The following is a 19,384-nucleotide window of genomic DNA, read 5'->3' as shown; positions in this document are numbered from 1 at the left end:
GGAGGGTCGGGGCAGAGTGACAATTATTTGTGTTTTGTTGGGATTGTACCTGCAATATGGTGTAAAATCCCGATCCCCACACTAACACGGGTTATACAGACCAAAGGACAAACTGCCGGATGTTCGGGGCAGAATGACAATTATTTGTGTTTTGTTGGGATTGTACCTGGAATATGGTGTAAAATCCCGATCCCCACACTAACACGGGTTATACAGACCAAAGGACAAACTGCCGGATGTTCGGGGCAGAGTGACAATTATTTGTGTTTTGTTGAGATTGTACCTGGAATATGGTGTAAAATCCCGATCCCCACACTAACACGGGTTATACAGACCAAAGGACAAACTGCCGGAGGGTCGGGGCAGAGTGACAATTATTTGTGCTTTGTTGGAATTGTACCTGGAATATGGTGTAAAATCCCGATCCCCACACTAACACGGGTTATACCGACCAAAGGACAAACTGCCGGAGGGTCGGGGCAGAGTGACAATTATTTGTGTTTTGTTGGGATTGTACCTGGAATATGGTGTAAAATCCCTATCCCCACACTAACACGGGTTATACAGACCAAAGGACAAACTGCGGGTGGGTCGGGCAGAGTGACAATTATTTGTGTTTTGTTGGGATTGTCCCTGGAATATGGTGTAAAATCCCTATCCCCACACTAACACGGGTTATACAGACCAAAGGACAAACTGCCGGAGGGTCGGGCAGAGTGACAATTATTTGTGTTTTGTTGGGATTGTACCTGGAATATGGTGTAAAATCCCGATCCCCACACTAACACGGGTTATACAGACCAAAGGACAAACTGCCGGAGTGTTCGGGCAGAGTGACAATTATTTGTGTTTTGTTGGGATTGTACCTGGAATATGGTGTAAAATCCCGATCCCCACACTAACACGGGTTATACAGACCAAAGGACAAACTGCCGGAGGGTCGGGGCAGAGTGACAATTATTTGTGTTTTGTTGGGATTGTACCTGGAATATGGTGTAAAATCCCTATCCCCACACTAACACGGGTTATACAGACCAAAGGACAAACTGCCGGAGGGTCGGGCAGAGTGACAATTATTTGTGTTTTGTTGGGATTGTACCTGGAATATGGTGTAAAATCCCTATCCCCACACTAACACGGGTTATACAGACCAAAGGACAAACTGCCGGAGGGTCGGGGCAGAGTGACAATTATTTGTGTTTTGTTGGGATTGTACCTGGAATATGGTGTAAAATCCCTATCCCCACACTAACACGGGTTATACAGACCAAAGGACAAACTGCCGGAGGGTCGGGCAGAGTGACAATTATTTGTGTTTTGTTGGGATTGTACCTGGAATATGGTGTAAAATCCCGATCCCCACACTAACACGGGTTATACAGACCAAAGGACAAACTGCCGGAGTGTTCGGGCAGAGTGACAATTATTTGCGTTTTGTTGGGATTGTACCTGGAATATGGTGTAAAATCCCGATCCCCACACTAACACGGGTTATACAGACCAAAGGACAAACTGCCGGAGTGTTCGGGCAGAGTGACAATTATTTGTGTTTTGTTGGGATTGTACCTGGAATATGGTGTAAAATCCCGATCCCCACACTAACACGGGTTATACAGACCAAAGTACAAACTGCCGGAGGGTCGGGGCAGAGTGACAATTATTTGTGTTTTGTTGGGATTGTACCTGGAATATGGTGTAAAATCCCGATCCCCACACTAACACGGGTTATACAGACCAAAGGACAAACTGCCGGAGGGTCCGGGCAGAGTGACAATTATTTGTGTTTTGTTGGGATTGTACCTGGAATATGGTGTAAAATCCCGATCCCCACACTAACACGGGTTATACAGACCAAAGGACAAACTGTCGGAGGGTCGGGGCAGAGTGACAATTATTTGTGTTTTGTTGTGATTGTCCCTGGAATATGGTGTAAAATCCCGATCCCCACACTAACACGGGTTATACAGACCAAAGGACAAACTGCCGGAGTGTCGGGGCAGAGTGACAATTATTTGTGTTTTGTTGGGATTGTACCTGGAATATGGTGTAAAATCCCGATCCCCACACTAACACGGGTTATACAGACGAAAGGACAAACTGCCGGAGGGTCGGGGCAGAGTGACAATTATTTGTATTTTGTTGGGATTGTACCTGGAATATGGTGTAAAATCCCGATCCCCACACTAACACGGGTTATACAGACCAAAGGACAAACTGCAGGAGGGTCCGGCCAGGGTGACAATTATTTGTGTTTTGTTGTGATTGTACCTGGAATATTGTGTAAAATCCCGATCCCCACACTAACACGGGTTATACAGACCAAAGGACAAACTGCCGGAGGGTCGGGGCAGAGTGACAATTATTTGTGTTTTGTTGGGATTGTACCTGGAATATGGTGTAAAATCCCGATCCCCACACTAACACGGGTTATACAGACCAAAGGACAAACTGCCGGAGGGTGGGGGCAGACAGACAATTATTTGTGTTTTGTTGGGATTGTACCTGGAATATGGTGTAAAATCCCGATCCCCACACTAACACGGGTTATACAGACCAAAGGACAAACTGCCGGAGGGTCGGGGCAGAGTGACAGTTATTTGTGTTTTGTTGTGATTGTACCTGGAATATGGTGTAAAATCCCGATCCCCACACTAACACGGGTTATACAGACCAAAGGACAAACTGCCGGAGGGTGGGGGCAGACAGACAATTATTTGTGTTTTGTTGGGATTGTACCTGGAATATGGTGTAAAATCCCGATCCCCACACTAACACGGGTTATACAGACCAAAGGACAAACTGCCGGAGGGTCGGGGCAGAGTGACAATTATTTGTGTTTTGTTGGGATTGTACCTGGAATATGATGTAAAATCCCGATCCCCACACTAACACGGGTTATACAGACCAAAGGACAAACTGCCGGATGTTCGGGGCAGAGTGACAATTATTTGTGTTTTGTTGGGATTGTACCTGGAATATGCTGTAAAATCCCGATCCCCACACTAACACGGGTTATACAGACCAAAGGACAAACTGCCGGATGTTCGGGGCAGAGTGACAATTATTTGTGTTTTGTTGAGATTGTACCTGGAATATGGTGTAAAATCCCGATCCCACACTAACACAGGTTATACAGACCAAAGGACAAACTGCCGGAGGGTCGGGACAGAGTGACAATTATTTGTGTTTTGTTGGGATTGTACCAGGAATATGGTGTAAAATCCCGATCCCCACACTAACACGGGTTATACCGACCAAAGGACAAACTGCCGGAGGGTCGGGGCAGAGTGACAATTATTTGTGTTTTGTTGGGATTGTACCTGGAATATGGTGTAAAATCCCGATCCCCACACTAACACGGGTTATACAGACCAAAGGACAAACTGCCGGAGGGTCCGGGCAGAGTGACAATTATTTGTGTTTTGTTGGGATTGTACCTGGAATATGGTGTAAAATCCCGATCCCCACACTATCACGGGTTATACAGACCAAAGTACAAACTGCCGGAGGGTCGGGGCAGAGTGACAATTATTTGTGTTTTGTTGGGATTGTACCTGGAATATGGTGTAAAATCCCGATCCCCACACTAACACGGGTTATACAGACCAAAGGACAAACTGCCGGAGGGTCCGGGCAGAGTGACAATTATTTGTGTTTTGTTGGGATTGTACCTGGAATATGGTGTAAAATCCCGATCCCCACACTAACACGGGTTATACAGACCAAAGGACAAACTGCCGGAGGGTCGGGTCAGAGTGACAATTATTTGTGTTTTGTTGGGATTGTACCTGGAATATGGTGTAAAATCCCGATACCCACACTAACACGGGTTACACAGACCAAAGGACAAACTGCCGGAGGGTCGGTCAGAGTGACAATTATTTGTGCTTTGTTGGGATTGTACCTGGAATATGGTGTAAAATCCCGATCCCCACACTAACACGGGTTATACAGACCAAAGGACAAACTGCCGGAGGGTCGGGGCAGAGTGACAATTATTTGTGTTTTGTTGGGATTGTACCTGGAATATGGTGTAAAATCCCGATCCCCACACTAACACGGGTTATACAGACCAAAGGACAAACTGCCGGATGTTCGGGGCAGAGTGACAATTATTTGTGTTTTGTTGGGATTGTACCTGGAATATGGTGTAAAATCCCGATCCCCACACTAACACGGGTTATGCAGACCAAAGGACAAACTGCCGGATGTTCGGGGCAGAGTGACAATTATTTGTGTTTTGTTGGGATTGTACCTGGAATATGGTGTAAAATCCCGATCCCCACACTAACACGGGTTATACAGACCAAAGGACAAACTGCCGGAGGGTCGGGGCAGAGTGACAATTATTTGTGTTTTGTTGGGATTGTACCTGGAATATGGTGTAAAATCCCGATCCCCACACTAACACGGGTTATACAGACCAAAGGACAAACTGCCGGAGGGTGGGGGCAGAGAGACAATTATTTGTGTTTTGTTGGGATTGTACCTGGAATATGGTGTAAAATCCCGATCCCCACATTAACACGGGTTATACAGACCAAAGGACAAACTGCCGGAGGGTCGGGGCAGAGTGACAATTATTTGTGTTTTGTTGGGATTGTACCTGCAATATGGTGTAAAATCCCGATCCCCACACTAACACGGGTTATACAGACCAAAGGACAAACTGCCGGATGTTCGGGGCAGAATGACAATTATTTGTGTTTTGTTGGGATTGTACCTGGAATATGGTGTAAAATCCCGATCCCCACACTAACACGGGTTATACAGACCAAAGGACAAACTGCCGGATGTTCGGGGCAGAGTGACAATTATTTGTGTTTTGTTGAGATTGTACCTGGAATATGGTGTAAAATCCCGATCCCCACACTAACACGGGTTATACAGACCAAAGGACAAACTGCCGGAGGGTCGGGGCAGAGTGACAATTATTTGTGCTTTGTTGGAATTGTACCTGGAATATGGTGTAAAATCCCGATCCCCACACTAACACGGGTTATACCGACCAAAGGACAAACTGCCGGAGGGTCGGGGCAGAGTGACAATTATTTGTGTTTTGTTGGGATTGTACCTGGAATATGGTGTAAAATCCCTATCCCCACACTAACACGGGTTATACAGACCAAAGGACAAACTGCGGGTGGGTCGGGCAGAGTGACAATTATTTGTGTTTTGTTGGGATTGTCCCTGGAATATGGTGTAAAATCCCTATCCCCACACTAACACGGGTTATACAGACCAAAGGACAAACTGCCGGAGGGTCGGGCAGAGTGACAATTATTTGTGTTTTGTTGGGATTGTACCTGGAATATGGTGTAAAATCCCGATCCCCACACTAACACGGGTTATACAGACCAAAGGACAAACTGCCGGAGTGTTCGGGCAGAGTGACAATTATTTGTGTTTTGTTGGGATTGTACCTGGAATATGGTGTAAAATCCCGATCCCCACACTAACACGGGTTATACAGACCAAAGGACAAACTGCCGGAGGGTCGGGGCAGAGTGACAATTATTTGTGTTTTGTTGGGATTGTACCTGGAATATGGTGTAAAATCCCTATCCCCACACTAACACGGGTTATACAGACCAAAGGACAAACTGCCGGAGGGTCGGGCAGAGTGACAATTATTTGTGTTTTGTTGGGATTGTACCTGGAATATGGTGTAAAATCCCTATCCCCACACTAACACGGGTTATACAGACCAAAGGACAAACTTCCGGAGGGTCGGGGCAGAGTGACAATTATTTGTGTTTTGTTGGGATTGTACCTGGAATATGGTGTAAAATCCCTATCCCCACACTAACACGGGTTATACAGACCAAAGGACAAACTGCCGGAGGGTCGGGCAGAGTGACAATTATTTGTGTTTTGTTGGGATTGTACCTGGAATATGGTGTAAAATCCCGATCCCCACACTAACACGGGTTATACAGACCAAAGGACAAACTGCCGGAGTGTTCGGGCAGAGTGACAATTATTTGCGTTTTGTTGGGATTGTACCTGGAATATGGTGTAAAATCCCGATCCCCACACTAACACGGGTTATACAGACCAAAGGACAAACTGCCGGAGTGTTCGGGCAGAGTGACAATTATTTGTGTTTTGTTGGGATTGTACCTGGAATATGGTGTAAAATCCCGATCCCCACACTAACACGGGTTATACAGACCAAAGTACAAACTGCCGGAGGGTCGGGGCAGAGTGACAATTATTTGTGTTTTGTTGGGATTGTACCTGGAATATGGTGTAAAATCCCGATCCCCACACTAACACGGGTTATACAGACCAAAGGACAAACTGCCGGAGGGTCCGGGCAGAGTGACAATTATTTGTGTTTTGTTGGGATTGTACCTGGAATATGGTGTAAAATCCCGATCCCCACACTAACACGGGTTATACCGACCAAAGGACAAACTGCCGGAGGGTCGGGTCAGAGTGACAATTATTTGTGTTTTGTTGGGATTGTACCTGGAATATGGTGTAAAATCCCGATACCCACACTAACACGGGTTACACAGACCAAAGGACAAACTGCCGGAGGGTCGGTCAGAGTGACAATTATTTGTGCTTTGTTGGGATTGTACCTGGAATATGGTGTAAAATCCCGATCCCCACACTAACACGGGTTATACAGACCAAAGGACAAACTGCCGGTGGGTCGGGGCAGAGTGACAATTATTTGTGTTTTGTTGGGATTGTACCTGGAATATGGTGTAAAATCCCGATCCCCACACTAACACGGGTTATACAGACCAAAGGACAAACTGCCGGATGTTCGGGGCAGAGTGACAATTATTTGTGTTTTGTTGGGATTGTACCTGGAATATGGTGTAAAATCCCGATCCCCACACTAACACGGGTTATACAGACCAAAGGACAAACTGCCGGAGGGTCGGGGCAGAGTGACAATTATTTGTGTTTTCTTGTGATTGTACCTGGAATATGGTGTAAAATCCCGATCCCCACACTAACACGGGTTATACAGACCAAAGGACAAACTGCCGGAGGGTGGGGGCAGAGAGACAATTATTTGTGTTTTGTTGGGATTGTACCTGGAATATGGTGTAAATTCCCGATCCCCACACTAACACGGGTTATACAGACCAAAGGACAAACTGCCGGAGGGTCGGGGCAGAGTGACAATTATTTGTGTTTTGTTGGGATTGTACCTGGAATATGGTGTAAAATCCCGATCCCCACACTAACACGGGTTATACAGACCAAAGGACAAACTGCCGGATGTTCGGGGCAGAGTGACAATTATTTGTGTTTTGTTGGGATTGTACCTGGAATATGGTGTAAAATCCCGATCCCCACACTAACACGGGTTATACAGACCAAAGGACAAACTGCCGGATGTTCGGGGCAGAGTGACAATTATTTGTGTTTTGTTGAGATTGTACCTGGAATATGGTGTAAAATCCCGATCCCCACACTAACACGGGTTATACAGACCAAAGGACAAACTGCCGGAGGGTCGGGGCAGAGTGACAATTATTTGTGCTTTGTTGGAATTGTACCTGGAATATGGTGTAAAATCCCGATCCCCACACTAACACGGGTTATACCGACCAAAGGACAAACTGCCGGAGGGTCGGGGCAGAGTGACAATTATTTGTGTTTTGTTGGGATTGTACCTGGAATATGGTGTAAAATCCCGATCCCCACACTAACACGGGTTATACAGACCAAAGGACCAACTGCCGGAGGGTCGGGCAGAGTGACAATTATTTGTGTTTTGTTGGGATTGTACCTGGAATATGGTGTAAAATCCCGATCCGCACACTAACACGGGTTATACAGACCAAAGGACAAACTGCCGGAGGGTCCGGGCAGAGTGACAATTATTTGTGCTTTGTTGGGATTGTACCTGGAATATGGTGTAAAATCCCGATCCCCACACTAACACGGGTTATACAGACCAAAGGACAAACTGCCGGAGGGTCCGGGCAGAGTGACAATTATTTGTGTTTTGTTGGGATTGTACCTGGAATATGGTGTAAAATCCCGATCCCCACACTAACACGGGTTATACAGACCAAAGTACAAACTGCCGGAGGGTCGGGGCAGAGTGACAATTATTTGTGTTTTGTTGGGATTGTACCTGGAATATGGTGTAAAATCCCGATCCCCACACTAACACGGGTTATACAGACCAAAGGACAAACTGCCGGAGGGTCCGGGCAGAGTGACAATTATTTGTGCTTTGTTGGGATTGTACCTGGAATATGGTGTAAAATCCCGATCCCCACACTAACACGGGTTATACAGACCAAAGGACAAACTGCCGGAGGGTCGGGGCAGAGTGACAATTATTTGTGTTTTGTTGTGATTGTACCTGGAATATGGTGTAAAATCTCTGGCTGAATGTAATCCTGTACATTATGGAGTGGATGGGAGTCATTGTCCAAGATGGCATGCAACTTGGACAGCATCCTCTTTTCCGACACCACCGTCAGAGCCCCTTTGTTTAAAAAAGGAAGACATCTCTTTCGTCCTGGAATGAAAAGCCTCATCCTGAGAGCAGATGCGGTGGAGACGGAGGAATTGTGAGAAGGGGACAGCATTTTTGCAAGAGACAGGGTGGGAAGAATAATAGTCCAGGTAGCTGTGAGAGTCTGTCGGCTTATAGTAGATATCATTAGATAAGCCGTCTCCAGAGATGGAGACAGAAAGATCAAGAAAGGGGAGGGAGGTGTCAGAAATGGACCAGGTAAATTTGAGGGCAGGGTGAAAGTTAATGAAGTCAATGAGCTCAGCATGCGTGCAGGAGGCAGACCCAATGCAGTCGTCAAAGTAGCGAAGGAAAAGAGGGGGATGGATACCCGTATAGACTTGGAACATGGACTGTTCCACATAACCAACAAAAAGGCAGGCATAACTGGGACCCATGCGGGTGCCCATGGCTACCCCCTTGGTTTGGAGGAAGTGGGAGGAGACAAAGGATAAATTATTGAGAGTAAGAACTAATTCCGCTAGACGGAGGAGAGTGGTTGTAGAGGGGAATTGTTTAGGACTGGAATCCAAAAAGAAGCGGAGAGCTTTGAGACCTTCCTGGTCGTGGGTGGAGGTATATAGGGACTGGACGTCCATGGAGAAAATAAGGCGGTGGGGGCGAGGGAACTTAAAACCATTGAAAAAATTCAAAGCGTGAGAAGTGTCACGGACATAGGTGGGAAGGGATTGAACAATGGGGGGGGGGGGATAAGACAGTATCAAGGTATGCAGAAACGAGTTGGGTGGATATATATCTGCCCACTTACCTGGTGACGCGCATGCTCGGTGGGGCAGGAGCAATCTGAGACATTGGGTCTACCTGGACAGGCAGGTTCAAGGTATCAAGGTATGCAGAAATGAGTTGGGTGGGGCAGGAGCAACCTGAGACAATGGGTCCACCTGGACAGGCAGGTTCAAGGTATCAAGGTATGCAGAAATGAGTTCTGTGGGGCAGGAGCAATCTGAGACAATGGGTCTACCTGGACAGGCAGGTTCAAGGTATCCACTACTTCCGGTAGGCTTTTTCTGTACATTGGTGTTTCCATTCTAGGTCTTGATGCAACCAGTCAATATACTCTTCACCTCACATCTATTGGAGTTTTTCAAAGTTTTAGATACCAAATCTTTGCAAACTTCTAAGGAAGTTGAGGCATTTCTTTGTACTTTGTAATGGCACTGCATGCTATGCTGGACCCAAAACAGATCCTCTGAAATGATAACACTAAGGAATTTGAAGTTGCTGACCCTCTTCACCTATGATCCTCCAATGAGGACAGGCTCTTGGACATCGGTTTCCTCAGCTCCCTGGTCTTGCTGACGTTGAATGAGAGTTGTTGTTGTGGGCACCAGTCAGCTATGTCTAATCTCCCTCCTATATGCTGCTTTGCCCAAGGACAGTGGTGTCATCAGCAAACTTAAATCTGGCACTGAAGCTTTGCTTGGCCTCCCAGTATAAAGTGAGTAGGGCAGGGAACTAATCATACAACCTTGAGGTGCACCAGTGTTGATGGTGATTGTGGAGGAGATGTTGCCAATCTGAACTGACTAGGGTCTGCAAGTGAGGAAATTGAGGATTCGATTCAAGTCAAGTCAACTTTTATTGTCATTTCAACCATAACTGCTGGTACAGTGCATAGTAAAAATGAGACAACGTTTTTCAGGACCATGGTTTACATGACACAGTACAAAAAACTAGACTGAACTACGTAAATAAAAAAAACACAGAGAAAGCTATACTAGACTACAGACCTACACTGGACTGCATAAAGTGCACAAAAACAGTACTGGCATTACAGTAAATAATAAACAGTTGCACAAGTAGGTGTTGAGGCCTAGGTCTTGAAGCAAATTGATTTGTTTTGAGGGGTTAATAGTATTGAATGCAAAACTGTAGTAAGTGAAGAGCTAATGAAATGGCTTCTGCTATGGACCTGTGGTGGTGAAAGGTAAATTAGAATGGATCTAAGTCACTGCTTAGGCAGCGATTGGTATGTTTGGTCACCAACCTCTCAGAACACGTTTTCTGGGGTCAAAAAGGACAGGGAGGGAGGGAATTGAAGTTGGGGAGAACACTTCAAATGAGGGAAAATATCATAGCTACATAAAGGGAGAGCGACACGAGGCATCATCTACAGAGTCTGTGTGGGTAACAGAACCAGGAATGGAGCAATCATCCTTTTGCAAGTATTCCATAGGTCCCCCAGTAGACACTAAGGAGCAGGTTGGTAGGCAAATTTTAGAAAGATATAAAATTAACAGGGAAAAGTCGTGGGAGAAATCAGATTCCCTCATTTTGATTGGCACTTCTGTTGTAAGAGATGTAGGAGGGGCAGAATTTGTTGGGTATGCCCAGGAAAGTGTTGTGATATGTGGACAGGCCAACTAGAGGAGAGGCCATACTGGATCTAGACTAGGCAGTGAACCTGGTCAGGTGACGACTCTCTTGATGGGTGAAGATTTCAGGAGTGATCACAGCTCTATGACCTTTAGCTGGCCTTGGACAAGAATAGGAGCAGACAGTATGGGAAAGTATTTCATGGGGGAGGGTTGATTACAATGGTATTAAGCAGGTACTTGAGAGCATAAATTGAGAACAGATGTTCTCAAGCAAATGTATATTGAAAATCTGAATATTTTTTAGGGAGCACTTGCGTAGGGTTCTAGATAGGTTTGTCCTTATGAGGCAGGTAAAGGATGATAATATGAAAGAATCATGGTTGACAAGAGAAATGGAGCATTTAGTCAAGGAAGAAGGAAGAGTACTTGAGGTTTAGAAAACAAAGATCAGTTAAGGTAGCTAAGAAAGAGCTCAAGAAGTGATTTAACAGTGCTAGGAGGGGACTTGAAGGCTTAGGATTAAGGAAAGACCAGCTCGAAAGAGGCGTTGGCTCTGGGTAAGCTTCTGTTAAGGTTCCCTTTTTTCCCCTCACTGTACATAGTGTAATAAATGGCTGTTGTGTGTTCCTGTTAGGTGTTGGAGTCCTGAGAGACTCGATCTCCCAAGGAGCTACTTCTGCATGAAGTGCATCCAGCTGCAGCTCCTTGAAGACCATGCTAGGGATCTGGAACAGCAGCTGGATGACTTGCTTGTATGGGAGAGTGAGAAGATAATCGATCAGATTTGCAGGGAAGTGGTCATTCCAAAGTTGCAGAAGGCAAGTAGTTGGGTGACTATCAGGAGAAATGGAAAAGTGAATAGGCAGTTAGCGCCGAGCACCCCTGTGGCCATTCCTCTCAATGAGTAACACACTTTGGATACTGTTGTGGGGTATGACCTCCAAGGGGAATGCCACAGAAACCAGACTGCTAGCACTGAGCATAGATCTGTGGTGCAGAAGGGAAAGAGGGAGAAGAGAGGAGTGGTGGTGACGTGGGAGAGTGTCAGTAGTCAGGAGAATAGGCAAGAGATTCTCTGAACGTGAACGGGACACTGTAATGGTACGTTGCCTCCCAGGTGCCAGAGTCAGGGATGACTCACATTGTGTCATTTGGAAAGGGAGGGAGAGCAGCCAGATGTCTCGGTATTTATAGGTACCAATGACGTAGGAAGGAAAAGCAAAGAGGTCCTGAAAAGAGAATTTAGAGAGCTAGGTGAAAAGCTGAGAGGCAGGACTTCCAGGGCAGTAATTTCTGAATTGCTGCCTGTGCCACGTGCCAGCGAGCATAGAAACTGGATGATTTGCCAGATAAATTCATGGCTGAGAAGCTGGTTCAGGGGGCAGGGTTAAGATTCTTGGATCATTGGGATCTATTCTGGGGGAGTTATGACCTGTACAAAAGTGACGTGTTGCACCTGGTCATGCACTTTGGTAGAGGAAATAAATGTGCAGAGTGTTTTCTAAATGGGGAGAAAATCCAACCATCTGAGATGCAAAGGGATTTGGGAGTCCTTGTACAGAGCACCCTAAAGGTTAACTTGCAGGTAGTCGGTGGTGAGAAAGGCAAATGCAATGTTAGCATTCATTTCAATAGGTCTAGAACATGAGCAGGGATGTGATGCTGAAGCTTTATAAGGCACTGGTGAGGCCTTATCTTGAGTAATATGAACAGTTTTGGGCTCATTTAAGAAAAGATGTACTGGCATTAGAGAGGTTCAGAGGAGGTTCACAAAGGTGATTCCAGGAATGAAGGGGTTATTGTACAAGGAACGTTTGATGGCTCTGGGTCTGTACTTGCTGGAATTTAGAAGGGTGGGGGGGGGATCTCATTGAATGTTGAAAGACCTTGACAGAGTAGATGTGGAAAGGATGTTTACAATGATGAAGTCAAGGACAAGAGGACGCAGCCTCAGGATAGCTGGGGATCCATTTAAAACCGAGATTCAGAGAAATTTCTTTAGCCAGAGGGTGGTGAATTTGTGGAACTTATTACCACAAGCAGCTGTGGAGGCCAGGTTGTTGGGTGTACAAGGCATCAAAGGTTACGGGGAGAAGGCTGGGGAGTGGGGCGGAGTAGAGGAGAAATAAAAGGATCAGCCAGGATTGAATGGCGGAGCAGGCTCGATGGGCCATATAGCTTAATTCTACACCCGTGTCTTATGGTAAAACCCCATGTTTTACAAGTATATGAAAAAGAGGATGGCTAGAGTGACGGCAGGACTGATCAGGGAAGAGCGAAGAAACATGCTGGAGTCAGAGGAGTTGGGGGAGGTCATTAAGTATTTTGCTTCAGTGAGGGGAATCTTGATAAATGTGAAGTCAGTGAGGAACAGTTCAATGTGCTGGAACATATGAAGGTTAAGAAAGAAGATGTCTTGGAACTTTAAAAAAAAATATCAGGGTAGGTAAGTCTCTGGGGCTGGATAGATTGTACCACAAGTTACTATGGGAGTGAAAGAGGAGATTCATATCACTGGCAGTGATCTTTGCATCCTCGGCCACTGGCGTAGTACTAGAAGTTGTACCAGAGGGTGGCAAATGTTTCCTTTTCTTCAGGAAAGGTAATAAGGATTACCCTGGGAATTGCAGACCAGTGAGACTTGCGTCAGTACTGGGCAAACTAATGGGGGGAGGATTCTTAGAGACAGGATTTGTGAGCATTTGGAGGAGGACAGGCTGATTAGGGATAATCAGCATAGTTTTGAGTGAAGCAGGTTGGAAATCACGAGCTTGATTTACTGCTTTGTGGAAGTTACAAACTGAAGATGGGGCAGTAATTGTGCATATGGATTTCAGTAAGGCATTCAATAAGCTTTCCAATGTTGGGTCAGAAAATCAGTAGGCAAGGGATCCAGGGAAGCTTTGCATGTATGCAGAATTAGCTTGCCCATGGAAGACAGAGGATGGTAATACACGGAGTGTATTCTGCCTGGAGGTCTGTGACTGGAGGCCTTCCACAGGGATCTATTCTGGGACCCCAGCTCTTTTGTAATCTTTATAAACAATTTGAATGTCAAAGTTGAAGGGTGGGTTAGTAAGTTTGATAACAAGGGTTGATAATGTTGTAGATGGTGTAGAAGCTCGTCATAAAGTACAATGGGCACTGATAGGATGTACAGATGGGCTGAGAGATGGCAGGTGGAATTGAAGCTGGAATTCATCCTTGCCAAGTGTGAAGTGATACAAAGTTGAATTTGTATTACCAGGATTCTTGACAGCGTAGAGGAAAGAAGGATCTTGTGGTCCGCATCTATAGATCCCTTCAAGTTGCCACACAAGTTGATAAGGTTAATAAGGAGGCATATGGTGTGTTGGCCTTCATCAGCCGGGTGATTTGAGTTCAAGTGCCGTGACGCTGCAGCTCTGTAAAACTATTTAGACTTCACTTGGAGTCTTGTGTTCAGACCCGTCACCTTATCATTAGAAGCATGTGGAAGCCTTAAGGGAGGATGCAGAGGAGATTTACCAGGATGCTGCCTGGATTAGAGCATGTCTAATGAGGAAAGGTTTGGTGAGCTAAGGCTTTTCTGTATGGGGCGAAGGAGGATGAAATGCAATTTGATAGGTGTGTAAGATAAAGGGCATAGATAGTGGACAGCCAGCGCCTTTTTAAATTTAACACGGTGCTCAGTGCGCAGAACACACTGCTGAGGATGATGATGGAGGCTGATACATTCAGGACATTTAAGACATTCATGTGCATAGGCACATGGATAAAAGAAAACTGGAGTGCTATGTGAGAAAGAAGGGTTAGATTGATGTTGGATTGGGTTAAAAGGATTGCGTAACATTGCGGCCTGTACTGTGCTGTATTGATCTATGTTCCAATACTTTCAATTCAAGAGGTAACAGTATTTGCTTGAAGGCCTGAAAGAAGAATTAAAAATCTGGTATTTTTTTTTAAATTGTTTATAGCAGAAGCTTCTTTGTTAAGGATAGTTCCTTTTAGAAAGCAGTTTTACAGATAGTCAACAGTTCCTGGTGCCAGGAATGAGTATCCCTTTCTTAGGGAAAAAACATACTCCAATGTGTGCAGATATACTTTTCTCTCCCAGAATGGTAGTGGGATTGATTTACAAGCCATAAGGTTAATGTTCAATTGAATAATTTTCGAGTGCTGTATTGTACGTCTCAATTTGGCACAACTATAATTTTAATGGCAAGAATCAGAAGAAAGAAGGTTGCTGCTTTTTTTTCTTATCTGAGCAATGTGATTTTCTTTACAGGCAGAGACGATGTCAATGGAGGACTTGGTGAAAACGCTTATGGTCGGAAGTCGCTGGGGCAAGAGCTGAGGGTTAACAAAGTGACCACTGATGTAAGCAGCATTCAGCGTGGGAGTCGTGCTTTAGCTACAAAGGAGATGAGGAAATCACAGGGTAAGCTGACTATCCAGATAAACATTAATTTTGCCTAGAAAGGTATTCTGTAAAGCATCCTTAGTGCTGCAGAAATTTAAAGGCTGAAGGGTCTCGACCTGAAGCATCGACTGTCTGTTTCCCTCTATGATGTTAATTGACCCACTGAATTCCTCCAGCATTTTCCGTGTTGCAAGGAGAATTGGAGTTAATGTTCATGTCCTTTGTCAAAACTATGAAACAGAGTAAGCAAGTAACAGAGGTTAAGAGGATTGAGCAAACAAAATGATAATCTGTTTGAATCAGATCACATCTGGACCAACTGTTACATTCCAAGGACTAGTTTCGTAGAGTGGAACATTGATTCCTTTGTAAACAGAAGACTTTCAGGGTGATGTGTTTGACAATGGAAGAGGTGGGTGAGCTATTCAGATGGAAGAGTCTGAACACGTGGATGGTGGAACAAGTCCATTCAGGGGTGATGCCCAATGGCACTTATTTACATAAAGAATAATAGAAGTCATGTCACCAGCCTCATTGAAAGGAATCAAAATTGATACATTTTCTCTAATTCTGTCAAATTGAGTTGGGGATGGCGGGGGAGGGGGGAACACTGGGGTTGAAAGCACAGGGCAGCCATGGATCTGCAGCTTCGTTCCGAGGCCCCGCCCACTTACCCGGTGACGCGCTGACGACATCGCGCATGCTCAGTCCGGGAAGGGTGGTGTTGTTTTTCGTTCTTTGTTGAAGCGGGATCGGGGGTGGGGTCCTCACCCTCGCCCCTCGGGGCGGGGAGCCGGGGACGGATCATTCTCTGCGGGGCGACACCGAGATTTTCCTTTCGGTGAGTATTGAAGCAGGTCCGGAGCGGGGAGGTCTGATGTGAGGCCGTGAAACCCATTAACATGGACTACTTGACAGATAGACCTCAGTATGTGCGGTTGGGAGACTGTAGGTCTGACACGGTGGTCAGCAGCACAGGAGCGCCGCAGGGGACCGTGCTCTCTCCGGTCCTGTTCACCCTGTACACATCAGACTTCCAATATAACTCGGAGTCCTGCCATGTGCAGAAGTTCGCTGATGACACGGCCATCGTGGGGTGTGTCAGGAATGGACAGGAGGAAGAGTATAGGAAACTGATACAGGACTTTGTGATATGGTGCAACTCAAACTACCTGCGTCTCAATATCACCAAGACCAAGGAGATGGTGGTGACTTTAGGAGACCTAGGCCTCATATGGAGCCAGTGATCATTAATGGAGAATGTGTGGAGCAGGTTAAGACCTACAAGTATCTGGGAGTGCAGTTAGACGAGAAGCTAGACTGGACTGCCAACACAGATGCCTTGTGCAGGAGGGCACAGAGTCGACTGTACTTCTTTAGAAGGTTGGCGTCATTCAATGTTTGTAGTGAGATGCTGAAGATGTTCTATAGGTCAGTTGTGGAGAGCGCCCTCTTCTTTGTGGTGGCGTGTTGGGGAGGAAGCATTAAGAGGGTCGCCTCACGTCTTAATAAGCTGGTAAGGAAGGCGGGCTCTGTCGTGGGCACAGAACTGGAGAGTATCACATCGGTAGCAGAGCGAAGGGCGCTGAGTAGGCTACGGTCAATCATGGAAAAGCCTGAACATTCTCTGCATAGCACCATCCAGAGACAGAGAAGCAGTTTCAGCGACAGGTTGCTATCGATGCAATGCTCCTCAGACGGGATGAAGAGATCAATACTCCCCAATGCCATTGGCTTTACAATTCAACCGCCAGGAGTAGGATATGTTAAAGTGCCGGGGTTAGGACTCAATGTATTAAGTAAACTACTTAAGAACTTTTTAAAAGCTATTTATTAATGCTTTTTGAGAGGGTGATTTTAGATGCATATCATATGTTTACTGTTAAGTATTTTTATGCAATTAGTTTTGCTACAATAAGTGTATGGGACATTGGAAAAATGTTGAAGTTCCCCATGGGGATGAATAAAGTATCTATCTATCTATCTATCTGGTGGAGATGAGATCCTGGGCTCCTAGACTCTGCTTGTCCGACCTCCCTCAGCCTGGAGCTGAGACGCTACTGTGTCAGTGTGAGGAGCTCCGACCCACTGTTGCAGTGCACAGGGTGTGGAGGGCAACAGAAACCTCAAATAAAACTCGAGTCCGACACAAGTCAGGAAGATACAGTGGTTTATTGATTTTTTATGAGAAATATAAATGAAACAATGTGTGAGCTGCTAAAATGCGGGAATAAATAATCTGCTCACAGTCACACACAATTAACTGACCGGCTACAAGGAGTGACCGGTTGAATAATCAGTCCCGTTTCTCACCGTCACTCCGCATCGGGGAACCGATGATTATAAAATCACACTTCAGGGCCGTGTCCGGGATCGTTGCAGATCCAGGGTCACTGCCGAGGGATTTGTCCATTTAACATCATTATATCGGCCAGGCTGCCGAATGCACCGTCCTCAGCAAAGGGAGCAACAGGATTCTCTCCCGGGATCATCCCCCCCACCCCGGGACACCGGTGTCCCAGACTGAGCCCCGGACCCCCGGGCTCTTCCTGTCCGGGTAATTCCCCGGCGTGTCACGTGGGGAGTCTCGAATACGCACATCCGGCGGAAGCTGCCCCGCCGGACAGCAGGCGGAAACACGTCACGGCGGGACCGCTGCGAGCGACACACACAGCGCGAGTCCCCGAGCCGGTTCCGTTAAAACCGTTGGGAATCAGCCCCGGCGCGCGACCGTTAAAGGTAAGGGCGGGAGTTAAAGGGGAGGGCGGGGAGTCGGCCAAATGTCCCCATCCCGCGGGCGGGGATGTTCACACATTCAGATGTTCACACGAACACTGTCAGTCCGGGTCTGGGTTCCTGCAGAGATCTCAGTTCCTTCTCCCCGGTCCGACTGAACTCATTCCCCCCCAGCCTGAAACAGATGGGAGAATAAAGATGAAATAAACAGATTACACAACAGTGTCAGTAACAGGGGACCGGGGTTAATGTTTCAACAACACTCACAGACAAATATCACCAGAAAACCCGCGGATCCGCTGATATTTTATCACATTGAACATTAACCCAAACACTCACTCGATCCACTTCAGACTCGGGAGGGTCAGTATGAGGCGGCGGAGAGCGGGGACAGATCCGTCTGTCAGAGAGTTGTATCCCAGGTCCAGATCCGTCAGTGATGGGTTTGTACTGAGAGCGGAGGCGAGATCCTCGGCACCAGAATCTGTGAGACCGACTTCCCTCAGCCTGGTGATGAGAGAGAGTGAGGGTGAAGGACACAGAGAGACAGGAGACGGTACAAATCCCCAGTGTTTATCAGTAACACAATTGCTGATCACATTAATGTTCAGTGTCAGACACCCAGTGACTGTAAACACAATCTCCCACAGTCTGGTACTTACCCCAGTTTCTGTATTTTACACTCCGGGTTCCTCAGAGCCGCAGACACCAGTTTCACTTCTGAATCTCCCAGTTTATTATCACTCAGGTCCAGCTCCGTGAGTGATGGGTTTGTACTGAGAGCGGAGACGAGATCCTCGGCACCAGAAACTGTGAGACCGACATTCCCCAGCCTGGAGATGAGAGAGAGTGAGGGTGAAGGACACAGAGAGACAGGAGACGGTACAATTCCCCAGTGTTTATCAGTAACACAATTACTGATTTTTTTTCTTCAGCACGACTGTGCAAGTCGGCCAGAGAGAAGAGCGAGAAGAGTTTAAAAGGAAGACAGATTTACAGAGCGAGCGTCAGAGGAGCGGGAGACAGAATAGGAAGGCTTTGGCTCAACGGGGCTTCGGCGATAAAGGGTCGAGGCGAGGTAGGTTATCTGTTTACAATACAGACAGAGAGTATGTGTGTGAGGCTGGTTTTCTGTGCTCGGTGTCAGATGTGGGAGATCCTGGAGACTCCCAGCCTCCTGGACGGCAACATCTGCACCCGGTGTGTCGAGCTGCAGCTCCTTAGGGACCGAGTTAGGGAACTGGAGATGCAGCTCGATGACCTTCGTCTGGTCAGGGAGAGCGAGGAGGTGATCGAGAGGAGTTACAGGCAGGTGGTCACTCCGGGGCCACGGGAGACTGAAGAAGTGGATCACAGTCAGGAGAGGGAAGGGCAAGAAGCAGGTACTAGAGAGTACCCCTGTGGCTA

This window comes from Hemitrygon akajei, unplaced genomic scaffold, assembly GCF_048418815.1.
Source record: "Hemitrygon akajei unplaced genomic scaffold, sHemAka1.3 Scf000052, whole genome shotgun sequence".
NCBI classification, from domain to species: Eukaryota; Metazoa; Chordata; class Chondrichthyes; order Myliobatiformes; family Dasyatidae; genus Hemitrygon; species Hemitrygon akajei.
This window is presented reverse-complemented; position numbering follows the sequence as displayed.